This window comes from Canis lupus, chromosome 5 (assembly GCF_048164855.1).
Source record: "Canis lupus baileyi chromosome 5, mCanLup2.hap1, whole genome shotgun sequence".
Lineage (NCBI taxonomy): Eukaryota > Metazoa > Chordata > Mammalia > Carnivora > Canidae > Canis > Canis lupus.
The window spans coordinates 45,164,398-45,192,326 of record NC_132842.1 but is presented as its reverse complement, the minus strand read 5'-3'; the positions used below and the strand labels follow the sequence as shown (position 1 = coordinate 45,192,326).

General features: G+C 41.0%; 1 long non-coding RNA gene across 1 annotated transcript in view; it reads right to left on the bottom strand.

Moving 5' to 3' along the window:
- The window catches only part of LOC140633643 (uncharacterized), a 440,888-nt gene that overhangs the window by 375,019 nt on the left and 37,940 nt on the right, over positions 1-27,929 (bottom strand). The gene's annotated exons all lie outside the window — the stretch shown is intronic.

Genomic DNA, 27,929 nt, shown 5'->3' with positions numbered 1-27,929 from the left:
CGATGGAACTTCCCATTTCTTATGCTTGCTATGTGATTTGAAAAATCTCATCACAATACTTTCTTAGAAATCTCAGATAGGGACACACTGTGTCTCTCAGTTCTGAGTCTATATATATATATATAGCTGTCCAATCCAGCAATATATTCCATGTCCTTATCTGGAATAATAAAATGAAAAATTGAAAAGAGAATAATGAAATTGACTTCTGGTGGCTTCTCTACTCTCCCATATGGAGTCCATATAAATGGGCTCTAACTCCTTCATCTGGCCTCCTAAGAGAGACTTAGAATTTCAATAAATCCAGAATAATACAAAGCACACATTTCAGAAAAGTAAAAAGACCTGTTTTTGAAGCCTCTGAGTTTGCTCCAAATCACGATGCAAGCTGTAAACAACTGGGCAGCTCCCTTTAATTATGTGTTCCATATGTGTTCCTAGAATTTAATGACTTCTTTTTCACAAGAATTCCTATTCCTTTTAGAATGACTGTACATTATATTAAAACATCTAAGTTTAGCTCTGGGATTTTTCGTTTCAAAACCAGAAGGCTACCAGGAAAGACAAAGTAAACTCAAACAGGTAGTAATACAGGGTATTCAAAAAGACTGAACACTGACAAATGTAGCACTGCTCAGTAACTAGGTTATAGATTAATCTGTGGTCAAGAGTCATGTTGGAACCAACTCTTCCTCACACCTTGAGGAAATGAAGAAGGCATCATGGCTGTCTATCTATCTATCCATCAACAGAGACTCTCTCAAAGGATCTGGGGTAAATCAGATGACAGGACCAATAAGCACTGTGACATGAGGAACACACACTGAACATCTGTGAGTTTATAGATAGAACTCTGAAAATTTCATCACAAATTTGATTTGACTACTTGTTTATATAAAACTTACTTCCTCAGTAAAAATAAAAATAATCATCATCATTTATCAATTATTTTGAATCCCTTTGTATTTTCCAACCAGCTACTGTGGTAATGGGTTATGAATGGAAGAAAAAGGGAGAGCAAATAGGAGAAAATGAACACAGCTATTGCTTCTTTTTTTGCTTGCCACACTGCTTCCAGGATATCAGCACCTCTAAACCATGGGTCCAATGGAGAGCATTGCCTGCTGATTGGACTGTCCATTTCCTACCTTCTTTTCTCATCTCTGTTGTCCCTTGTCAGACTCGCCTCTCCCATCTCAAATAATACCTTCAGTTTGTCACTGCATTTTTACAGCCACCACAATTCCAAAGCAACCACCTATCCCACAACCACCACCCTTATGTAAATGTTTTCCAATCCCTTCTTTGGAAGATAAAACACTAACCTGGTAGGTAGCTGGTGAATTACAAAGTCCTACCTACTGGACTACCTACAGAAACCTATTTGGTTTTAGCACAAATGTTAGAAGTCCAAAAGATTACCTAAATAACCAAACTATTCTCTAGGCTTAAGCCAGTATTGTGACTATAGACAGAGTTGGTGACGTGGGGGTATGCAGCATGTAATAACCAGTTTTAGTCTACTCTCACTAGTCATATCACTTCTTTAACCTTAAAAGACAGTAATCGTCACATTGTGTAGGGGGTCATGGCATTTCAAAAGAATTTTAAGATCATTAGAGGACATGCAATTTGTGGGATGCCTGGGTGGTTCAGTGGTTGAGCATCTGCCTTCAGCTCAGGGCATGATCCCAGTCCAGGGATCGAGTCCTGCATCAGGCTCCCCGTGAGGAGCTGCATCTCCCTCTGTCTATGTCTCTGCTTCTCTCTGTGTCTCTCATGAATAAATAAATAAAATCTTTTAAAAAAATAAATGCAATTTGTAAAACTGCTGCTTTATAGCTGATCAAAAGGTTTGTGCATATTTTCAGCATGCATGTATTTAGCAATCATTGAACACCTAATGATTACAATGAAAATTAGCAAAAGACATGTGCTATTTAACAGCTACAGTACCTTGTGCTAAAGGTAACGGGGGCCCTGGCTAGGTATAAAGGGAGCAATAACCCACCTGTGGAGAAGCTAACTTCATAGAGCCTGCCTCTGCTCATTCCTGGGGTTGACAGTCCTCTGCTTCACCAATCATGCCCCCACACCTAGCATTGGAAAAGAGTTATTGGTCCAGTGAAGTACATTCACATCACAAAGGAATTTCATTTTGAAACTCTTATGGCCAACACATGCTTTCCACAGGAAAAGTACCTTGGATTATTCCCTGTAGGTGAGCAACTCCTGGAAAAGTTAATGGTCACTACTGCCTCTGCCACTTTGGCTTCACAGGAGCATTTACCTCTCCCATCCTGGCCCAAACATAGTCATTTAATGTCCTTCAAAAGCCTATACCATAGCTGCAGTACACATGAAATGCTGTACAGAAACTTCACTCAAAGTTTAGGGTGGGAAGAAGTAATTCAACATAGACTTGCATGCAGTCAACTACTAGGTTTCCCAGTTAAAGGAAGTTCCTCAGAAGCCAAAGGGCTGGCCTGTCACCTCAAGCCCCCTGCACAGCTACCTGTCTGCCTTGCCTATTTTTCCCTAAAACACTGGATGACACATTGGGACTTCTCAAAATCTAAGTCCAAAAAAGTGAGGACACAATGTGTTACTGGGAGCTAAAAAATGATGTGATCTAATCAGGAAGAAAAGCAACTCAAAGGCAGTGGGATTGAGACTATGATTTGAAGGTGGCAAGAGGTGGTTATGGTGGGTTGGTAAGGGAGTGTACTAGCTCTCCATTGCTGTTGTAATAAATTACCCAATTTAGTGACTTAAGCCAACCCATATTTATTATCTTACAGTTCTGAAGTTCAGGAATCTAAAATGATCGGCAGAGCTGATCTTCTACAGACCCTAGGGGTGAGTCCGTTTCCTTGCCTTTCTAGCTTCTAGAGGTTGCCTGCATTCCTTAGCTCCTGGTCCTCTTCTACTTTCAAAGCAAGCAATCACACCACTCCAACCTCTGCTTTGTCTTCACATAACTTCCTCTGCCTCTCCTGCTCCCTCCTTCACTTCCAGAAATCTTGAGATTACAAAATTATAACACTGGGTCCTCTTGAATAATCTATGGTAAATCCTACCTCAACATTCATAACATAATCACATCTGAAAAATCTCTTTGCCATGTAAGGAAACATATCCACATGTTTTAGGAATTAGGACACGGATATTAGAGGGGGAGGCATTATTCTACTTATCACAGGGTGTTGTTTCTTTATTTGGAACCTCATGGATCAGCCTCAGACACTGTAAGAAGCACATACAAACAGAAACACAAGCCTGAAGGGCAGATCACATTATTGGTCCTACCTTAAACCACTTGCTGTGTGAGGAAGGGTAGCGAGTAGACCCTTGGGTCAGACTCACTATTCACTTTGTGGATTTGGACATGTAAATTAACCTCCCCAGAACTCAGGTTCCTCATCTGAGGGCTAAATCTAATGGTAAAATCTATTTCATAGGATCACTGGGCTGCATCAATGAAATTGCTTGCTGCAGTAGAAGTGTGAGCACTGTGCCAGGCACAGAGCAAGCAGGAAATAAATATTTTTTATTATCGATGGTCATAAATATATGCCCAGAGTTAACAGGAACCAGAGAAAAAAAATAAATATCACCAGTATCTCTCTGTACCCACAGTGCTCTGTGTATTTTAGGCAGATCCATAGCTCTTTTAGTGATTGAGAGGAGGAGAGAGAGAACCTGGACCAGGGCCCTCCCACTAGCTCAGGGCCACCAACTACAGTGAAGTGATAGGATCAAAGTAGTTAACATCTCTCTTAGAACTAGGCAAAGGGGCCTCTGATCAGGGTCTTGCGTTTTAGAAGACCCCACATACACACATAAGACACAAAGACCATTTTTCTTTTTAGCCTTATAAGAAAATTTTTTGAAAGTTTAGTAATTGAGTGAAGGAAAGGTAAAGGAGGAGGAGGATTGGGTGTAATGAGCATCCCTACCCACAGCAGTGGGGACTGAGGGGCCAAGGTGTGGTTGCAATAGAGGCAGGAGAACAGTTAAAGGGTTCATATCCTCTGCCTTTGCTTTTGTTTTAAGTTGAAACAACAAATTATGTATCAGATGTGTCTCGGCAGATGGATTTCTCCAAATAAATGCACATCCTCCCTCTCTTGTCTTCTGCTCCAGTAGTATCATTTTCAGAAATGCCTAGAACTACATTAAAACCCCAAGAAAAAAATGAAGCATAGTGCAGGACAACACATCCTTCCCAACTCTGTAGGAGCTTGACTTGGTCCATAGTTCCCATCCTGAGTCCAGATAGTCCCGGTCATCAGCCAGGAGTACCGGGCATGGACCCAGCTTTCACCTGACCCCAACAGAACTAAAGTATCACTCCAGTTCACAGGAAGGGTTGGACCCCAACCCTTAGCTTCCAGAGCATCAGCTTCTGGTCCCAGGAAACAGCCTGTAGGTGTCCTAAGAAGGATGCTAGCCAGGCTTTGGGCATAGTGTGGCTTATAGTTTGCAAATATTCTGACATATGGTTTGTGCACCTTCAGTTGTACCCTTGCCCTGGGTGTTGTTAAATGCTAGGGGCAGACCAAAGGCAGTATTTCCTCTCATCAACCCTAAATCCATCACTAAAGGGATGTTAATGAACCAGACAGGCAGAAAGTAGTCATGCCCTCTGAACTCCCACATGCAGACCTTGCCAAGGAGATTTAAAAAACAGGAAGGCTAAGCAGAGAGGAGAATAAATATCTGCTAGAGAATAAATATCTTCCAAATAAACTCAGTCCTAGAAACGCAAAATACAGTTTCTCTGCACATCAATTTAATGAATTCTATCTGAAGGCAAGAGAAAAGAGATTCAGAATTCCAACCACAACCTCTGTGGTAAAGGAAATTGGATTTACATTAACAGAATGTCCATAAAACTCTTCAAATGCAATCCTCTTTCATGTCACATGGTCTTCATCTCAGAAAGGATGTGGTGGTCTGGCTTGTTTCATCAGGTAGCTCAGGAGAACTGTGTCTGACAAAGCCCTGGGAGGCCAACAGCCAGGCTTCTTCAGGAACTCTCATCTGCCACTGTCTCGAATCCTTGCCAATTTCTGTGTCTGGAGACCCAACCTTCTTCAACGGGGAGGTTGACCACCCACGATCCATTGTCTCACCCCCACCTGTCTGCCATTTCCAGTATGGAGTCTCACCTAAGGAACACTGCCACACAGATACCATAAAATGTCTTTCCATGGAAATGCTCCAAGAAGGAAAACAATCAAGGGTAGTGAAGCTGAATGAGGAAGAATCCCGTTAGCAAGAAAACCCCACTCCTCCGCCAAGAAAATAAATGAGCCCAAGTGGTGGAGAAAAGAGAGAGAGAAGCAAACAGGGCAATCATCCTAAGCAGCCCTGGTGCAGATTCCAATGGCAGCTGCAAGCCAGTAGTGGGGGACAGTACAGAGTCTGAAATCCCCTCCTCAACCATGCTGGGGGCCCAGGAACACACCCCTGTCTCCTTCTCATCCTCATTTTCTCTGTTCCCTAATGTCCCCCTCTATTTCCTCCTGTTCTCCATCCCCAGCTTGATTCCCAAACCTACAAGGCAAACACCTGGACACCAATGCTATTGTCAAATGTCTAAGTGGTACCCATGGCATATCACAGCAAAGGAATCTATCACAGGAACAAAGCAATAAAGACAGAGCTCGAGTCCAGAGCTTTTTTTAAAAAGGAAAAGAAAAGAAAGAAGAAAGAAAGAAAGAAAGAAAGAAAGAAAGAAAGAAAGAAAGAAAGAAAGAAAGAAAGAAAGAAAGAAAGAAAGAAAGAAAGAAAGAAAGAAAGAAAGAAAGAAAGAGAGAGAGAGAGAAAGAAAGAAAGAAAAAGAAAAAGAAAAGAAAAAGAAGAAAACAATCTCTGCATACTGGAACTGGTTTTAGAACAATCAGTGCACAACATTCCACACTTCCCCCTCAAAGCCCTCAGGCTCTTCTGAAAGGTCAGAAGAACACAAACAAGGTAGTATAAAGTCTTTTCTTTTCCCAAACAATATAATCTTTGTAAGTTTAATATTGGGTTTCTAAAGTGCTCTGTAAATTCCTGTCTCCCAACCCTCAACTTCAAGAGTGCAATACAGTTCCTTGGCACAGGCTCCTTTTTTCATTCAAGGTCACATTTTTATTTTACTTTATTGTATTTTATTTTATCTATTTTATTTTAAATTCGATTAATTAATCTATAGTGTATTACTAGTTTAAGAGGTAGAGGTCAGTAATTCATCAGTCTTATATAATACCCAGTGCTCATTACATCACTTGCCCTCCTTAATGTCCATCACCCAGTTACCCCATCCCCTTCACTCCTGTCCCTCCCAACAGTAACCCTCAGTTTGTTTCCTATGATTAAGAGTCTCTTATGCTTTCTCTCTTTCTCTCTGATTTCGTCTTGTTTTATTTTTCCCTCCCTTCCCCTATGATCTTCTGTTTCATTTCTTAAATTGAGAGTGAGATCATATGATAATTGTCTTTCTCTGGTTGACTTATTTCCCTTAGTGTAATACTCTCTAGTTCTACCCATGTCATTGCGAATGGCAAGATTTCATTTTTTTGACGCCTGAATAATATTCATATAATATATCATATTATATTATATATTATAATACACACACACACACACACAAACACATACTGGAATCTTCTTTATCCACATCTTCTTTATCCATTCATCTGTTGATGGACATCTGGGCTCTTTCCATAGGTTGGCTATTGTGAACATTGCTGCTATGAACGTTGGGGTGTGGGTGCCCCTTTGGATCACTACATTTGTATTTTTCGGGTAAGTACCCAGTAGTGTAATTGCTAGGTCACAGGGTAGATCTATTTTCTACTTTTTGAGGAACCTCCAAACTTTTCCAGAATGGCTGCATCTGCTTGCATTCCCACCAAGTGTAAGAGGGTTCCCCTTTCTCCACATCCTCACCAACATCTAACTTGTTTTCTAACTTGTTCATTTTAGCCATTTTGGCTGGTGTGAGGTGGGATCTCATTGTGGATTTTGATTTGTATTTCCCTACAGAGCGGTGTTGAGCATTTTTTCATGTGCCCGTTGGTCATTTGTATGTCTTTTTTGGAGAAATGTAGATTCATGTCTTCTGCCCATTTCTTGATTGGATTCTTTGTTTTTTGGGTGTTCAACTTGATGGTTCTTTATAGATTTTTGGATACTAGCCCTTAATCTGATAAGACATTTGCAAATATCTTCTCCCATTCTATCGGTTGTGTTTTGGTTTTGTTGACTGTTTCCTTTGCTGTGCAAATGCTTTCTTGATGAAGTCCCAAGAGTTCATTTTTGCTTTGTTTCTCTTGCTTTTGGAGACCTGTCTGGCAAGAAACTGCTGTGGCCGAGGTCACAAAGGTTGCTGCTTATGTTCTCCTCTAGGATTTTGATGGCTTCCTGTCTCACATTTAGGTCCTTACTCCATTTTGAATTTTTTGTGTGTGTGTATGGTGGAAGAAAGTGGTTTAGAAAAAAAAAAAAAAAAAGAAAGTGGTTTAGTTTCATTCTTCTGCATGTGGCTGTCCAATTTTCCCAACGCCATTTGTTAAAGAGACTGTTTTTTCCTTTGGCTATTTGTTCCTTCTTTGTCAAAGGTTAGTTGACTATAGAGTTGAGGGTCCATTCTGGGTTCTCTATTTTGTTCCCTTGAAGTGTGTGTTTTTGTGCCAATACCATACTGTCTTGATGATTATAGCTTTATAATAGAGCTTGAAGTCTGGTATTGTGATGCCACCATTTTGGTTTTCTTTTCCAATATTTCTTTGGCTATTCAGGGTATTTTCTGGTTCCATACAAATTTTACAATTATTTGTTCTACTTCTGTGAAAAAAAAAGTTGATGGTATCTTGATAGCGACTGCACTGAATGTATAGATTGCTCTAAGTAGCATAGACATTTTAACACTATTTGCTCTTCCAATCCATGAGCGTGGAACATTTTTCAATTTCTTTGTGTATCCCTCAATTTCTTTCAAGGGCACATTTTTAGAATGAGAGAAATGGTCTCCTCCATCACCCAGGCTCTTCTTTAGCAGAAAGGAGACTGGAGGAAAGCAGAAGTTGTTGACTAATAACCAATTAGATTTTAGTGGTGGGTTTTTGTCTTTCTCCTCTTTGAGGTCTACCTGATGCTACAGCTTGTCCTTGTACCCTCCCATTCCTACATCTACTGCCTTGGATTATAAATTGAAAGATTCATGATCTCCTCAGAACAATTCCCATTTCTCTAGCTAGATTAAAAACCATTCATCTCTGTCTCACCCAACCACACACCCATATATCCCCAAGTCCAGGGCTTTTTCCAGTCCAGTAGATTCTGAGTTTTATGTTTGCCATCTGATAGAATAGGCAAGAGTTCACTCTTTCCTAGAAAATGGGGTGGGGGTATCACATACAGAGATCAGTCGGTATGAGCAAAGACAAATGCCACAAAGCAGCTCCATATACTGAAGAAAGCAAAGGCTTCAGAGTTGGACCAACCTGAATTCAAATCCTGACTCTGCCAGTCATTGTAACTTAGGAAGTTGCTTTCCCTTTCTGTACTTGTTTCTCTGTCTGGAAAATAAAGATAATAATACCTACTCCATAGCATTAATACTTAAAGAGTATATTAGATGACATATTGACTAGATGACAAAAAAAATTCATTCACTAGGTGTCATGTGGTAACTTCATTACTTTTAAAGAAATAACAGCTTAAGAAAATCAGAGGTTAGAGTGAGATCCCACAAGGCATGTTCAAGCCATTGAAAATCATTGCTAAACTGACTTTAAAAGAGGGTGACAGCTGTCAAGTAGAGACCTTTGGTGTAGACAAGACAGAGTGAAACTATTCTGCATAAGAAAAGGAATAAGGAGGGGTGCCTAAGTGGTACAGTTCCTTGGGCTTCCAAATCTTGGTTTTGGCTTCTGTTATGATCTTGGGGTCCTGGGATCAAGCCCTGCCTCAAGCTCAATTCTCAGCATGGAGTCTGCTTGAGATTCTCTCTCCCTCTCCCTCTGACTCTCCCACTCATGAGTGTTCTCTCTCTCTCTCTCTCTCTCTCTCTCTCTGTCTCTCTCTTTTCTCCCTCTCTCTCAAATAAATAAATAAATCTTTTTAAAAAACAAGAATAAAGATTTTACATTTGGGAACTGAAGAGGGGAACTGGGAGAAGAAGAAGCATTTACAGACTATTGCAACTAGGGAAAAAGAGAAATCAAAAGACCTCCTGGTAGTGCTTGAGAAAGGGCTTTGGGGAAGAATGAATGTGCCCATGAGCATTAATTAAGATGTTTGCTATAGGTCAGCAATATAAATCCCTTTTCCCATCTCTCCTGTGAAACTATCAATAATGTCTACACTGCTGACCTGCATGGATTCTTCGGGGCTACAAAGAAGTTCTTGGTTCTCCCTCTAGGTGAATATGAGAGAAGCCAGAGGATGAGACATCTGAGCTTCATGTTACATCCCAGAATTCCTTTGCCAAAATCAAAATGGATCTTACAGTTGACACAGTTATATAACACATAGTAGCTTTTAGGTTTTTTCCCACAATACTGCTCCAAAATCAGTGCCATCTTACAACCAAGAAAAATCAATAATAAAGAAGCTTCTAAATGATAATAATAATAATAAAGAAGTTTCTGGCTTAGGTACTTAATGAGTGACATTGTTTCCCCTTCTTCTCCTCGATCCCCCCTGTGGGTACACAAAAAAGAATGAGCAATTTTATCCCACTAGACTTAGAAGGGCTATGGGGGATGGAAAAGGAAAATTTGAGGCCAAAAATAAACTCAAATTTTTGAAGTCATAGCTAGCACCAGCACATTCCCCTTCTCCACCAAGAACTATTGGCTTGATCCTTGGCATTCACATCACCACTCTCCACCCAAACAACCCACTGCCTTTTATATTCAGTTCTCAAAATCTTGTTTAAGTACCCCTTCCCTAGGTGCCAGAAGAATCCCCAAAGTTGAACCCCTTTGCCCTGAAGGAGATTACTGATTAGATGGACGTGGCATATCCAAAAATAATGGGAAAATCAAGTTGAATGTGCTAAGTTCCTGAAGAAAGAATAAGAGAGGCAATACGTATCAGAGAAATGAGACAAGGCACCAGTTTGGTGGAATCAAGAAAGACTCCATGAAGAAGGTCATACTCAAGATGGAAGCTGAAGCTAGGCACAATTTTGATAAGCAGATCTGAGGGTAGAGAGGGCACTCTAATCATCATATTGTGTTATTACCACCTGAGCTCACAACCACAACCATTACCCCATCTGTGAGCCAGATAAAAATCTCATGTATTATTGGATTTTAATACACCTCCCACTTCAGAGCCTTCAGCTCTGGTTCTCTTTTCTTATCACCTACACATCAGAAGCTAGGCTATAAACAACACATTTCAAAACACCCAAGACCCAAAAAAAAAAAAAAAAAAAAAAAAAAAAAAAAACAAAACACCCAAGACCCATCAAACCATACTACTTCTCTGGGACCACTTGACTCTCTTGGTTGTGTCTTTTCCTTCTTCCTTTCAAACATGTTTCATCCCAACTTGTCCTCTCAAAGCCTAATGATACATAGCATAGTGAGAAAATGATGGAGTCATAAACCCCCAAATGAGAACCTAGATGTGCACATACCAGCTATGCAATATCTAACACAACATGTAACCTCTCTGAGCTTCCAGTTCTCATTCATAAAGTGGGTTTAGGACTAAATAAAACAGCACATGTGAGGGTGCCTACCATGGGCCTATATTTTTTTAAGTAGGTTCCATGTGTGGGGATTCAACTCATGACCCTGAGATCAAGACCCAAGCTGAGATCAAGAGTCAAATGTTTAACAAACTGAGCCACCCAGGCGCCCTTAGAATGGACCTGTCTTTTTTTTTTTTAGATTTTATTTATTCATGAGAGACACAGAGAAAGAGAGAGAGAGAGGCAAAGACACAGGCAGAGGGAGAAGCCGGCTCCGTGCAGGGAGCCTGACATGGGACTCGACCCTAGGACTCCAGGACCACGCCCTGAGCCAAAGGCAGACGCTCAGCCACTGAGCCACCCAGGCGCCCCTAGAATGGGCCTGTCTCATAGAGGTCGGCATGCCACCAGATCTTCCCTTCTCCATATGTAAAATGTTTGTCCATCAGCTCTTCCCCCACAAATAGCCTTGCTTCAAACCTGCACGTGACCTCCAAGAAAATTTACCACTTACCAAAAGAGAATGGGTGGCTTTTCTCACTGGGATGCACTCTAACCAAAGCATCCCCTTCCCTCTCAGGACTTGGCAGGATAATTTTACTCCTCTCACTATGAGAACATTTTGTTTCTAATCAGTTTGTTTATGTTCTGTATCTGTTTGTATTTATACAATCAGTGATGTGTTTCTTTTTCCTATTTATTTATTCTCTAAAGTGAATTTAGCTTAGGTGGCTATCACGTGTGTCTAGAGGGCTGAGACCAGATCTGTTTTATTTGGTTTGCACAATGCTTGAAGTGGGCAATGAAAAGAAAACCACTCAATCAATACTGTCTAATGTTTGTAGATTTACAGTAAACACTAATTTAATTTTTTCTAAAGCTATCATTCCTCACAACAAACTCTAATCCTGGCAGACCTTCATGAGGTAGGTCAGACTTATCATCCTGATATATAAACCAAGAAGCCAAGCACAAAGAGGTGGGAAGAGTCATGCAAAGCTGCACAGTGCAGTGTCAAAAGACTCTGGTAACTGGAGTTTCTGCCTGCTGGCCCAAGCAGCAAAGTGCAGGGGCAGCACAGTGACATAGAGAAATGCCAAACCTGAATTCTAATCTGGGTTCCACTTCTTAAAACATTTATGAACATGGGCAAGTGATCCAACCTCTCCAAGCCTCAGTTTTAGCATCTTTAAAATTATACAGTGGACACCTACACTTAGGTTTAAAGGAGATAACAAAAGCTTCTAGAAGAACTCTTGCTAAAATAGTAGGCTCTCAACAAATATTACTTCTCTTTCTTCTTCTTTCCTTCTTGGCTTTGTAAAAAGAAAAAAATTCTAGGGACCAAAAGATATGCCATTTAGCAGACTTCGGATCAAAATTGGAAGAAGTTACCATTTGGGAACCCTGGGAGTCAATGACCAGAACAAAAGCTGTGGCGTGATTATTTACAGGAAACCTAGAGCTATGAGATAGAACCAGAATGGTTAGTTTTTGTCTTAGGCTTTGACCACTATTCGTGATTTACCCCTAGAATCATTTTCTTTCTTCTCCTCTGGATCTGTGATCATCAGTAGACATGGAGAGACAGTGGATGGTAGCAGTTAACTAGAGGAGCAATGCTTTCTAAATAGGAAAATCACCTAAAGATCAATCATCTCTCTAAGCATCTCATCCCCATCAGCTGCCCCCATAATCCCCATGCCATGAAATTTGTGAGCATTAGGCCAGCACTTGCCAGGGTGGACAGAGCCTTCTCAAATCAGCTCTTATCATTAAGCCTAACAATAAATGGCTCCATCTATGCAATAAAGGACAACTGAGACAGTAAACTCAGCTTCTAAAGGGGCAATGCTCTGAAGCACAGTGCACCAATTAGTATGGTTGGCACATCTTGAGGCTCTACAATTTAATTTGTTACAAAAGTGCCAAATGTTAAGCTATTTTGGTTGTCCCATGCCTAAGACCAGAAGCCAGCCACATTGTCATGCCCTGGCTTCTTCAATAGAAGCATATCACTTCCTTTTTTTCTTCACCAGCTGACTAATAACAAAAGGCAGGAGATAACCCATTTCATGAAAAGCAGCTAAGCCCAAAAAACACGCTTCCCAGGCCTATTTTGTCTGCTTATGCCCTGATACCAGTTGTCTCTGGCAGAGTAAGCAAAGTCAATAAACATAGAGGGACTTCCCAGGCTCTGAGAATGGATATTAGCAACATGTATGTTGTCTTTTTCATTGTTTTAAAGTCCTAGTGAATCAGGCTCACCCTCACTAAAAAGGTGGAAAAAATAGTATTCAGCTAGTCACAGAAAAGACAATGGAATTCAGATCTCAGAATGAGAAGTCCTTTGGTCATGTATCTTGGAGAACTCCCAACTCTAATTCAAAGCTTTGCTTATGTTGACCAGAGATGGGGGTTAGCAATTGTCACTTCATCCATTGTACCCTGCATGGATTCCAAAGAAAATAAAGCAAAAATTCAGTACAATGCAAATTTTATTTTCATCTGGTCTTCTGTGAAAAATAAATAACATGGTATCACAATAGGAATGAGTGTTTCTAGAGATTTTGATTATTTTGGATCCATGGTCTGAAGTCTTTACATTCCACAGGAAGGCTTTGTTAAACTGTGAAATCTAATTTGGTGTGAAAGAACCATGTACAGGGAATCCTACCAAGGAACATTATCTGGCTTCTTGGCTTACTCCAAATATGCAGATCATTCATTCCTTTTCCCCAGTTATCCTCACTCCTTGAGTTGATCTCTCTTGACTGCCTCAAAATCCATCCAGCAGTTTACCCAATGATATGTTCAGAAAAGATCTGTCTTAACTACACTGTCTCATATACCTAATATTGCTGGGTGTTCTAATCATTCCCCCCAGTAAGGGTCATAAACTGAATAAAACTCAGGTTCCTTCTGCTTAAGAGTAAGCCTAGCCATAGGAAGAAATGATCCCTTCATTTAGTCCCTTTCCTGGGCCAGCCCACTGCCATCGCCCAAGTTCAAGCCCTCTTCATTTCTTACCTAACTCTTGCATTAGCCTCTTATTTGAAAGCTCCACATTTCACTTCTCCCTATTCTAACCTAACTTCTACCACTTTTTGATCAAATTTTTTTTTAACTCAGCTCTGATTATATCAATCAACTGCACAGAACCCTTCCTGGACCTGCTCCCTACTAAATGGAAGTATGGATTCCTCAACAGCCATTCAAGGCCTCACATGGCCTGACCCAATCCACCTTTCTATTCCTGTCTTCCTCTGGCTTCCTAAGAACTACCTCCAGCCAATATGGACTGCCCACTGTTTCTTGCCATACCCAGTAAATTCTCATTTCTATGTTTTTGTAACTACTTATTTATCCAGAGTCCCATCTCAAATCATGACAAATCAAGAAAACCTAGATATGATGCTAAGAAATACTATATTCCATTACTTCTTTTTTCTGGCCCATTTCCTCCTTTAAAATTGTCCTAACAGGGCAGCCCCAGTGGCTGAGTGGTTTACCATCGCCTTTAGCCCAGGGCATGATCCTGGAGACCTGGGATCAAGTCCCACATCAGGCTCCCTGCATGGAGCCTGCTTCTCCCCCTGCCTGTGTCTCTGCCTCTCTCTCTCTTTCTGTGTCTCTCATGAATAAATAAATAAAATCTTTGAAAAAATTTGTCCTAACATTCATTCTTCCTCTGTGGTTTTTTGTCATTTGCCTTTGACGATTCTGCTTACCCAATGTAATCTAATCTTTGAGTTGCCATCTTGGATCTAATAGGTTGTTATAAGTTGAATTATGTCACTCTAAAAAAAAAAAAAGATATATAAAAGTCCTAACTCCCAGTACTTCAGAAAGCAAACTTATTTGGAAATAGGGTCTTTACAGAGGTAATCAAGTTAGAATGAGGTCATTAAAAGGGGTCCTAATCCATTAGGACTAGTGTCCTTATAAAAAATTAAAATCTAAACACCAACACAAAAAGACATATTGAAGATAATGTGAAGAAACACAGAAAAAGGATGACCATATGATTGAAGTGATACACCTATGAGCTGAGGAACACCAAGGATTGCCAGAAAACACTAGATGCTAGTAGAGTAAAGGAAGGATTCTCCCCCAGAGGCATCACAGGGCATGACCCTGCCAACACACTGACTTCAGACTTTCAGCCACCAGAACTGTGAAACAATAAACCTCTGTTGTTTTAAACCATCCAATTTTTGGTACTTTGGTACAACAGCTGCAGGAAACTGCCACACAGGACCCCTTTGCTCCCTTCTTAGGCATTTTGATGACTCACTGCCTCTTCTCCCTTATCTCTCTTTTGAGATATGAAGTTTTACTTTCACTTATTTCTCATATTGTCACTCTTTCTAACCTCCAAGCTTTATACTTGTCACATTAGTTTTCCTATAATTTTACTATATATGTCTATATTTTAAAAGCAACTCTGAAAGATTTCTCCAGTGTTTTTGAAAGAAACACAGAAGGTACCACCTTTACATCTTAATTCAGATAACTCTGGTCCTCCCTTGGTGACTGGGTCACCACCACATCCTAAGTCACCTATTGAGAGAGAGATGGTAGCCCATCACACTCTGTCATCTACACCAGCATGTTTAATCTAACTAATTAGGAGGATTTTCTCAAAGATCAGTAATTCCAAGACCCCTCTGGAGAACCAGCTCACAGTGGGTCTTGGTTTTGTCTAAGCCATCCAAATTTAGGGTCTCTCCCTTTTCCAAGGTTTCCCCTCAAAACTAGTAATGACCAGGATTACTCAAACATAAACCAAAGCATTTACTTATTTGTTTGACAAATATACACACTTAATAACCACCTTGGACAAAGCACTATATTAGACATTAAGAGAGAAAAGATAAGACGTCAAATAGGACACAATTACTGCTTGTTGACTTGCTTAGGATGAGTGGGAGAGACACACACAAATTCCACAAGGGTTGCAGAAGTGCTAGTGCAGAAGCAGTCCTTCCCCAGAACCAAAACTGGACCCCAGGGTAGAGAGTTGCTTTCAAGTACCACCCTAGAGGCTTGTGTGGTAGACAGAATAATGACCATCTCCCCATGAAGATGTCTATATCCTAACCCCAAAACATGAATGTGTTACCTTACATGGAAGGGATTTTGGAGGTCTGATCAAATGTAGGGTCTTGAGCTGGAAGATTATTCTGGGTGGCCCCAAAGGGATCAAAAGGGTCCTTCTAAAGCAAGGGGGAGGCAAAAAAGCTAGAATCAGAAGGAGCTGTAATGAAAGAAGAATCAGAGACAAAGAGGATAGAAGATGCCACACCATTGGCTTTGAAGATAGCAGAAGGGGCCATAAGCTATAGAATGAATATGGGTGGCCTCTATAAGTTGAAAAAGGCAAAGAAACAGATTCCCCCTTAAAGCTTCCCAAAAAACACGGCCCTGCCAAACCCATTTTGGACTACTGACTTTCAAAACTGTAAAATGATCATTTCTGCTGCTTTAAGCCACCAAGTTTGTGGTAGTTTGTTACTGCAGCAAGAGGAAACTGATACACATGGTTGTTCTGGAAATGGGAGGATGGGCTGAATAACAGATACATTCTTCCCACCTGCCCAGCTACAGACCCATTCTAGTCCTTCAGCCTAAATTCCAGGAATCTCTAACAGCTCTCTAACTGCTCCAGATTCTGAGGTGTGGGACTAGGTTCCCTGTGACCAGTGCATGCCAGTCAGCATTTCCTCTAATCCCTCCAGTGCCATCATTGAAACACATGGCCTGGTCTGTAGGATGTTAATAAAGAGAGACGTAATTTATCGACTATTCATCACATGGTGGGTACTCTGCTATGCCTGCCATACACTCTACCTTTAATTTTCCCATTATTCTACAGAATAAATGGTAATAGTCCCAGTTTAAAGATGAAGAAATTGCCCACGAAAGGGGGACATTATGAGTTACTCAGTTTTCACAGATTTGAGCCCTACTTTATCTGACTAAAGTCTGTTCTTTTCTGCATCTAACGTTGGAAGGTGCCTAAAATGATGATCATCTACGTTCACATCATTCTGGTACTTCAGGTTTCACTATCTTGTGCACATGAGTAATACAATTTCACTAAATTCTGCTCTCCCTTGAACAGTACAAGCCCTCCAGACCCCTGTCAGTCTCACCAAACATTTCTGATGGGACCCACGGCAGGTCCCTTGAGATCTTACCAATACCTGTCACTGTTTCATCAGATCCAGTCCTGGAAGGCCTCGGGAAGACAGTGACTCAAGCCTAATGCACATGCTGGTGCCTATGCCCTCTGCCCGTATGGTGCCTGAGGCAGGGCTACCTCCAACACTCCCAGAAGAACACAGCCTTCCTGCAGCCTTCACCGAGCTGCAGCCATGCTAAGTCCTGTGCAGAGGCTCAGAGAAGAACTTTCTCCCTGCTCTGTATTGCAGCCCCAAAGCAATACTGCTTAAATACAAAGCAATACTGCTTTTGGGGCATGCAGCCCCAAAGCAATACTGCTTAAACCTCTGTGTCTCAAGAAGTCCCTCCCAAAACAAGCCCCACCATCTGCCTGCAGCCCTTCTCTCTATACAATCCCCTTTCCTTTGCTGATCACACTCCTCACATACTCCCTCCTGCCCTCCTCTTGCAGACCACTACCTTCCCATATCCATCAACTGACCCAAATCACTGCCAGTGGGTTGCCAGAGCCACCCCGTCATAAGGAACCCTGGGACATGTGGATTATGTGAATCCTGGATCAGAGCAAACTGAAATGGGTCCAAACTTCACACAGTACGTACAATTTACATGCCTTTCACCTCCATTGTCACGCTTGGTCTTCACAGTAATCCTCTGAGGAAGTGATCTCATGCCCCTGTTACAGAAGAAAAACCTAAGACTTGAAAAGTGAACCAGCTTGTCCAATGATCTAATAAATGGAGGAGCCAGGACTGAATCCAGGGTATTAACTCCTGTGTCCAGTGCTCATTCTCCTCAACCACCCGCACAGAGGGTAGGGGCCCTAAAAAGCCTTGAGAACTGAAACCGCCTTCGGACTTGAACAGACCAGACTGTTGGAAGCTTCAGAGACAGCGTGATCCTTTAGAGATTGAAGCTGAAACTCAACCCTTCCCTCTCCAAGAACAATAAGTGCGCCTTTCTCTCCAGGACAAGCAGGCATTCAAGGAGAGACAGAGGAAGCCTGGCCAAGGAAAACCTGCTGTGCATGTTCAAGGAATATGAGGAGAGAGGCTTTTCCCTCTTTGTAGGAGACCAGCCTCGGGGGTCGTCTATGTCATCCAAAGTGAAAACCAGACAAGCCAGAAAGGGCCCAACCTAACTGAGTACAGAAACTTAAGGAAAAACAGAAAAGAAAAAACAATAAATACTGAGGACTGGGGCTTTGGTAAGCTAAAAAAAAAAAACCGACTTTTTGGCTTTCCATTCAGGCTAAAAGGCTTGTTTTCCATGTTCACTAAAATAGAATATGGCAAAGATAATAAATATATAAAGAATAAAATGCTTTATCTAAAGTCTGCAAGCTTCCCTCAAATTAAACTCAGTGTGGGGAGGTATAAAGAGCCCTTTATATAAACTCTTGTGGCTTAAGCTTCTCCAAAAAAAAATCATTTCCCAAGTCTGATTGATACCCTGCTCTTATAATCACAAAGACAAGACTGAGGTCCTAATAATGTCAAACAGAAAAGGGGAAAGAAAGGGGTTTCTCAGCCTCCATTGGGAACAAGAATCCAGGGCAACTCAGTCGCCTGCAAACTCCCCACTGGAAAGGCCGAGGGATGTGTGAACATCACACTCTGAACAAGTCACTATGGGACCAAATTTGATTTTCAGGTCAAAATGTGCAGTTCACATCTGTGGGATTATTATGGGATGTATGCTCACACCCAAAACACCCCACACTATAATCCTTCTCTTGGCCCAGTTGGTTGAGGGACTGGGTCTAGGTCAGATATCCTGTGAGCATTTTATTCACTGCTGTGTGCCCAAGACTTAGAAGAGCTAATGGCAGATCGCAGGTACTCAGTAAATAAACATTGGATGACCGGATGAATAAGGATATCAGCAAACTCACCTCATGCCTCCATGTCCCCCACCCCCATTTCCCAATAATAGAAGCAGCAGTTACAATTTAGCATCCCATACAAATAATGGTTAAAAGAATCTTCAAAAGGATGATTTGACTCATAAAATGTGGCCTCCTTGAAATGCTTCGAGGTGACCAGTTCCACTGGAAGAACAAAATGCTCAACCACTATAGAACCAGATGTCCTGGCCAGTACCTCCATTGCTCTAAGGGTATTATGTGACTTTTGATTCAGCAAAACTGATAGAATCTGTTTCCATCAAAGTATTCCAAGTGGTGTTGGTTGTTGATACTCCTAGAGCATCCCAGCAATTAAAGCAATGTCCTTTAAAAACAAAACCAAAAAAGTCGCCTCTTTAAATTTACCTGTTTCTCCCCTTTACTGTTCCCCCAGTCACTAGTGCTTAAAATCCTGACACCTACTTTCACATCAACTTATTTTTCTTAGGCCAGATGCAATCAACTCTGGCTGGGCTTTCCTTTGTATTACCCCAAATGTGTTCCTGGACATTTGTGATACTTGCCTAAGTGATCTGGCTGCTTTCCAGACTCACCCCTACCACCCATCTAATGCATCTCTACTGAACTTATGTTGAAAAAAGAAAATCTGAGCCCTATTATCTCTCAAACTTATCTCCTCACTATCCTCGCACAGAAAGCCCACTGTGGTCTTCATATTTCCCATTCATACCAGCTACATGTCTGCATGTATGAGGTACATTTTTGCCTGTGCTACTCCCTCTGCCATGACTGTCCCCTCACTTGCTCTTTCCTTGCCAATAGCATATTTAAGTGCTTACAATGGAAAGGATTAGGACTTGAAGTCACAGACCAGCTGCAAGGTCTTGGGAAGGTTATTCGGTTGTGCTAACCATCAGTTTCCTTGGCTGTGAAATCAGAATAGCAATAGTCATGATAATAATAGTAATAATGTATCACAGGATTATAGTGGGAATTAGATGGAGACTTGTTATAAATTTTGATTATAGTGCCTCGCACTCAAGAAGATAACACAAGTTGTCCATCTCATTTTCTTTCTTTGAGCCTCTGCTTCCTTATTCATAAAACGAGAATACTGTATTAATAACATCCTCCTTAAAGGATTGTGTGGTGATCAGATGAGATGTTGTTCCCACCTTTTCTTCCCAGCCTGACTCATAGGAGCCTTCATTCGGACACCTGACCCAAGAGCCATACCTACTGCATGGGCCACTCCACAGGAATTTAGCACAAACTATCTTGATGTTTCAGGTTGTTACTATGCAAGAGTTTGTTTTGGCTTTCTCATCTATTCTGAACCATCTTACCTGGTTGCATGCTCCAGAGAGCAGGAATTATGTGTCCATGGAGACTTGCACACAGTAGGGAGTCAATCATCATTAACCATGGCTACTGGGGATAAGGGTAGGGATTAGGACAAGAGTGGAAATTCCAGGTTCCAGCTCTGACTAAGCGTCCTATCCCAGAGGCTGAACAACCTGTTTGAGACTGCCTCTCCTTCTTACCTGTGCAATGGGAACCATTTTGCCAGAAACTGCTAAGAAATGAGATCGGCAGAAGAAATAAAGTAATAATCTGCTTATTGCTCTGCTCTCCCTCTAGTACATTCCAAACATGAGTAATAAACCATTTCTTCTTCCTCAGAGAAGGGAGGTGCAGGAAGAGATGCAGGTCCTGACACCGCAGAGCTGCCTCTTATTCTCAGGAGTACATCTCCCTGAAGGCTGCCCCTGGCCCCAGTGCTAAATGAGGCCTTTAACAACCCCCTTGGGACTCAAACATTCAGGGCGTTAAGTATGCATACCTACAGAGCTATCATTTCAGCAGTCACACAGAGTTGAGCTATCTCCCTGCACTATTTTTACATCTGTCCAGCACAATATTTTGCTCACTCCTAGGTCTACAAGCCAGCCAGGATTTTCTTGTCTGGGAGCTATGGCCTCTCTCTCAAACACCCTGGATTTAAATAAAGCAACACTCCCCCTACCTCCCATTGCTTCAAAATCAGCTCTTCCCAGACATTGATGAGAACCAGTTGAAAGTCAGGATAGGAACTCTACTGTCCATGTCATGTCCCTCCATCCCTCATTGTCACCTCCTCCCACACAGCAGAATGAACAGCAACTGATAGCTTTCAGACAACTTAAGTTCCAAAAGCAAAAATACCCACATGTATATATTATAAGTCAGTTAAGTCATTCTCAGCATTTTCTCTTTTCTCAAATAAGACAGGTTAGAGAAATCCTGCCAACCAAGGTTCCTGTGTGAATAGATTTTATCTACTGATGAGCTGGGACTAAGAAGCATAGAGGGAAGGCTCCAGAAGACAAGACACCGGAAGTTCTACTCCCAAAAATAAATATGGAGGGGCAAACCTGAGTCTCAGTTGCTCCTTCTCTTTATCTTCTTTATGTAACCTCATTTATTGAATGCAAAGAGCAATATTTTCCTTCCTTGACAGAAGGAGGCTAGACCAGGTGATCCCTTGATCTGCATCTCAAATTTGGAGTATGTGGATGGCATGGAAATAGCAGGAATAAGAGCCCTACAGCAATGGTGGGGAGGGCTGGATTTTTGGTTGCCATGCATGGGGTGTGGCTCATGCGTAAGCAGGATGCTATACTGGTATCTAGTGGGTTGAGGGTACTGGTGAACAGCCCACAATGCACAAGACAGCCCCCTCAAATAAAAATTGTCTGACCTAAATGTCAATAGTACTGAGGTTGAGAAATCTAAATTACTCAAAACAGGTCTTTTGGGAAAGGTGATGAAATATGTGCAGGAGTCCCAATATCTTTTTACCCTGAAAGAAGGTGAAGTTATCTAATCTTGCACTTCAAACCAGAGAAGGGCATCATTTATATACACAAAAGTAGAGGGGTTTCTGCAATCATGTAGATGGATACAAACTTAAGGAAAACAATCATAATTCTTTTTCCCTAGGAGGTGATAAAACCTCACTTCATGTAAGCAAAGAAAAATCTGTCAGGTTAGTCTAATGTCCTTCGTGTGGAAGGTTGAGGGTTGAGAGCTGAAGACAAGGCAAGCTGAGGGGACAAACTAGGAAGGCCTGCCTCCACTCATTATCCATTCTGCCCTAGCTGTTGGGCAGCATTGCCATCAGCTAAACCATGGGGTCCAAGAGCAAACAGAGCCATCCAAACCAAAAGCCTGCAAGTGGAAACAGGAGGGGTTCTCTACACCAGGATCCTTCTCAATCCAGTGTAATTTGGTATTCCCATTCTCCCTTCTTGGAGACCTTCTCTGACATGCTAGCTCCAGGATAGAAGGGACACCCATGGGTGCCATCCTATGCCCTTAAGTGAAACCTAGTTGCTGGGAGCTCACAATGTAGTTAAACTGCCATAGCACAGAAATAAACTTCACAGAGATGAATTTCCTCACTGTGACTCCTCAAGAGGCCATATCGCTCCCAATATCTCCCCAGTCCACAAGGATCTCTATCTACAAGCATTATTGCAAAGCACCAGTCTCCCTGTGGTTCAACATCTGAAAATCAATCAATGTAACATACCACATTAATTTTTAAAAAGGATAAGAACCATAAGATCCTCTCAGTAAAAGCAGAAAAAGCATTTGACACAACACAACATCCTTTCTTGATAAAAAAAAAAACCTCCACCATGTAGGGATAGAGGGAACATACCTCAACATCATAAAAGCTATACATGAAAGAATCACAGTGAATATCATCCTCAGCCTGGAAAAGCTGAGATTTTTCCCCTAAGGTCAGAAACATGACAGGAATGTCCACTCTTGCCATTGTTGTACAACATAGTACTGGAAGGCATCAGATTGGCAAAGGATAAGTCAAACTTTCTCTCTTCACAGACAACATGATACTCTATGTAGAAAATCTGAGGGGCACCTGGATAGCTCAGTGGTTGAGTGTCTGCCTTCAGCTCAGGACATGATCCCAGAGTCCTGGGATCGAGTTCCACATCAGCTTCCCCATGGGGAGTCTGCTTCTCCCTCTGCCTATGTCTCTGCCTCACTCTCTGTGTCTCTCATGAATAAATAAATAAAATTTTTTAAAAACCTGAAAGATTCCACCCAAAAATGTCTAGAACTCATAGAGAAAATCTGCAAAGTCACAGGATATAAAATCAATGCACAGAAGTCTTGCATTTCTATACACTAAAAATGAACCAGCAGAAAGAAAAATAAAAAAATCAATCCCATTTACAATTGCATCAAGAACCATAAGATACCTAGGAATAAACCTAACCAAAGAGGTAAGGAATCTCTACTCTAAAAGCCAAAGACCCTTACAAAAGAAATTGAGGAAGACACAAAGAGATGGAAAAACATTCTATGCTCATGGATCAAAAGAACAAATATTGTTGAAATGTCTATGCTACCCAGAACGATCTACATATTCAATTCAATCCCTACCAAAATACCACCAGCGTTTTTTACAGAGATGGAACAAACAATTCTAAAATATGTATGGAACCAGAGAATATCCCAAATTGCCAAAAGAATGTTGAAAAAGAAAACCAGAGCTGGAGGCGTCACAATTCCGGACTTCAGGCTCTATTACAGAACGATAATCATCAAGACAGTATGGTACTGGCACAAAAACAGAAACACCCATGGAACAGAGAACCCAGAAATGGACCCTCAACTCAACTAATCTTCAACAAAGCAGGAAAAGATATCCAAATGGAGAGAAGACTGTCTCTTCAATGGTGTTGGGAAAATTGAACAGCCACATGCAGAAGAATGAAACTAAACCACTTTCTTACACCATATACAAAATAGACTCAAAATGCAATAAAGACCTAAATGTGAGACAGGAATCCATCAAAATCCTAGAGGACAGCACAAACAGCAACCTCTCTTATCTTGGCTGTACCAACTTCTTGGTAGACACATCTCCAAAGACAAGGGGAACAAAGGCAAAAATGAACTATTGGGACTTCATCAAGATAAAAAGCATTTGCAGAACAAAGGAAAAAAGTCAACAAAACTAAAAGGCAACCTTTGGAATCAGAGAAGATATTCCCAAATGACATATCAAATCAAGGGTTAGTGTCCAAGATCTATAAAGAACTTATCAAATTCAACTCCCAAAAAACAAAGAATTTGATCAAGAAATAGACAGAAGACATGAATAGCCATTTCTCCAAAGAAGACATACACATGGCCAACAGACACATGAAAAAATACTCAACATCACTTGTCATCAGGGAAATAACAAATCAAAACCACAATGAGATACTACCTCACACTGCTCAGAATAGTAAAATGAACAAATCAGGAAATGATAGATTTGGTGAGGATGTGGAGAAAGGAGATCCCCCTTACATTGTTGATGGGAATGCAAGCTGGTGCAGCCACTCTGGAAAACTGTATGGAGGTTCCTCAAAAAGTTAAAATTAGAACTATCCTACAATCTAGCAATTGTATTACTAGGTATTAATCCAAAGGATACAAAAATAGTAAATCAAAGGGGCACTAGCACTCCAATGTTTATAGCAGCAATGTCCACAGTAGCCAACCTACGGAAAGAGCCCAGATGTCCATCAACAGATGAATGGATAGAGAATATATATATAATTATATATATATATATAAATTCTTTATTATATATAAGAATATATATATATTTAAGACATCAAAAAGAATGAAATCTTGCCATCTGCAATGACATGGATAGAACTAGAATATATTTTGCTAAGTGAAATAAATCACTCAGAAAAAGACAAATACCCTATGATCTCACTCATATGTGGAATTTAAGAAATAAAACAGATGAACATAGGGGAAGGGAAGGAAAAATAACATAAGATAAAAACAGAGAAGGAAGCAAACCATAAGAGATTCCGAACTATAGGAAACAAACTGAGAGTTGCTGGAGGAGATGGAGTAATTAGAGGATGGGCATTAAAGAGGGTACTAATGGAATGAGCACTGGCTGTTATATCCAATTCATGAATCACTAAATTCTGCCCTTGAAACTAATAATATACTATATGTTAGCTAAATTGAATTTAAATTTAAAAAAAAATTTTAAAAAGAAAAACACCAGTCTCTGAGCTTAACATATGGGAGAATAAATATAACTGCAACCAGGTGAACATGAAAAGCCTCAAACAAACACAGTGATGCTGTTTAGAATGACTACCATGCTGAAATAGCTTTCTTCTCATTCAAGGATGAGTAAGCAGAAAACAAAACAAGAAAACTTTAGGGATCCTTATGTTTATCACAGCATTATTCACCATAGCTGAGATATGGAAGCAACCCAAGTGTCCATCAATAAACAACTGCATAAGGAAGATATTGTATATACACACCATGGAACAATATGAAGGCATAAAAAAGGACAAGATCATCCCATTTGTGACAACATAGATGGACCTGAGAGCATTATGCTAAGTGAAATAAGTCAGATTTAGTAAGGCAACTACCATATGACTTCACTCATATGGAACCTAAAAACAAATGAATACACACACACACAAAAAAAAGAATTAGACCTATAAGTACAGAGGACAAGTTGATGATTATCAGAGGAAGGGGCGTAAAAGCATAAGCAAAATGAGAGAAGGGAAGAAGGAGATACAGGCTTTCAGTTATGGAATGGATAATTCATGGGAATAAAAAGCACATCATAGGGACATAAAGTCAATAATATTGTAATTGCATTATACAGTGTCAAATGGTAGCTACCCTTGTGGTGAGCATAACATATAGAGAAGTTGAAACACTATGCTGTACACTGTAAAACTAATGTAACATTGTATATCAACTATACTCAAAAACAATTTTTAAAAAAATTGGGATCAAAATGTTCTACTGCATCTAAGAAAGATGTATACATAGTACAAATGAGATAGAAGAAAGCAATTTGGGAGAAAGATTTACCATTGAAAAAAATTAGGCAGCAGCTGCTCTCTTTGTTAAAAATACAAAATCTTAATTTTAAGAAATAAATATGGGATGCCTGGGTGGCACAGTGGGTTAAGCATCTGACTCTTGGTTTCAGCTCAGGTCGTGATCTCATGGTCATGAGATCGAGCCCCGCTGTCAGGCTCCATGCTCAGCATGGAGTCTGCTTGAGATTATCTTTCCCTCTCCCTCTGTCCCTCCCACTCATGCTCTCTCTCCAAAATAAATAAATAAATCTTTTTTAAAAAAGAAAGAAAAGATGAAAGAATTAGACATAAGAATAAGTAAAAAAGAAGCCTGCAGAGATAAAGAAGAGATGCAGTAAAAATGCTATAGCAGAATTTTAATTCATCTTTGACAAAGCATATTAAGAATGAAGAAAATTAAATCATATGTAAAATATAAGCACACAAAAATTTCACCCAGAAGCAGAGGAAAATTACAAAGGAAGGAAAAATATTAAAAGGGAAAATTATTAAAAAGGGGGGGAACTATTTTTGTGGATGACAATATCGCCCATACAGGGCTATACAGGAATACAGGAATGATTAGTGTTCTTTCAGAAGAGATCAAAACAAGTGAATCAGAAGTAATATTTAAGAAAGAATGTCAAAAAAAGAAAAAGAAAGAACATCAAAGAACCAAACTTCCATAAATTGAATAAGGATTACATCAACCAAAAGAGTATGGTGGCAAGTGACATTCAAGGCCAGGACATAACAATGCAATGTGCTTTCTTGTTCCACAGGGACTCTCTCTCTCTCTCTCTCTCTCTCTCTCTCTGGGAAGTCAGCCTCCCTGCCGTGAGAAAAGCAAGCAGCCACGTGGGGAGGCCACGTGTAGGTGTTCTGGCCAACAGTTCCAAATAAGGTCCCAGCCGCGGGTAGCATCAAGTGCCAAACACGTGAGTGAGGCTTCAGATAATTCCAGCCCTCAGGCAGCAAGTTACCTCTAGCTTTCAAATGCCCCCAAGAGGAACTGTCCCTGCAAGCCCTGAATGAAATGAAAGTTCATGAGCAAACTGAATGACAGATGCTGTTTTAAGCCACTGTGTTTGGGGGTTTTATTACACAATAAGAAACAGCTTAAACCAACCAGAAGCTTCCCAACCGAAAAGAGGCAAAACAGATTATTAAGCAGTGGCTCTTGCATGGTGACTTGGTGTGGCTGCCTCAGAACTGAAATAAGAGTAATAACGTGAGGGGAGCAGAGGGTTCATTTGGAGATTCAGACTCGTGTCCTCCTCACCACAGTATCATGGAAGCGGCTGCCACTGAGCTGTTCTGGGCCCTGAGAACACTAAATCTTCAGAGGCTTTCCAAAACACCCACCATGGTTATCTAAGAGACTCCCTGGCAGTCGCCAAAGGTTAATATCTGTTGGACAAGTCTTCTACACACATACACACACAACACTGCAAAGTTATTTATGTGACTAACAAAGACATCTTTCAATATTTAAAGCTCAACTTGGAGAGTTCTTTGCCAACGGATGCAGGACTTACTTTGATGGGATAAACAAGGAGGGCTGTGCTCCAGTATTTTTAAACCAACTGTGAACTGTAGCAAACTACAACTAACCAAGGTGTTGGGGGAAGAAAAGGGCAATGCCTACCTAGCACCTGGGGATCTGAATTCTCTTGGCGACTAATGCCCCATTTCTTTTTTTTTTTTTTTAATATTTTTTTTATTTATTTATGACAGTCACACAGAGAGAGAGAGAGAGGCAGAGACACAGGCAGAGGGAGAAGCAGGCTCCATGCACCGGGAGCCCGATGTGTAATGCCCCATTTCTGATGGTTCCTGAAGTCCACCTTCACTGTCTCCTGTGGACATGGGACTCACCGCTTGCCTTGGGCCATCACTACCAATAGAACCCAGGGCAGCTTCCCAGCACCTGGTAAGAAGCAGTTCTAGACAGCTGGTTCATCCCTAATGGATGGGAGAGCCAAAACAGCTGTTTAAGACACACAATATGGCCAGATGACAGTGGAAGGGGGGTTGGAGAATGGAGGGTAGAAACTACTGAACCTTAAAAATAAAACAAAGGGGGGATCCCTGGGTGGCACAGCAGTTTAGCGCCTGCCTTTGGCCCAGGGCGCGATCCTGGAGACCCGGGATCGAGTCCCACGTCAGGCTCCCGGTGCATGGAGCCTGCTTCTCCCTCTGCCTGTGTCTCTGCCTCTCTCTCTCTCTGTGTGTGTGTGTGACTATC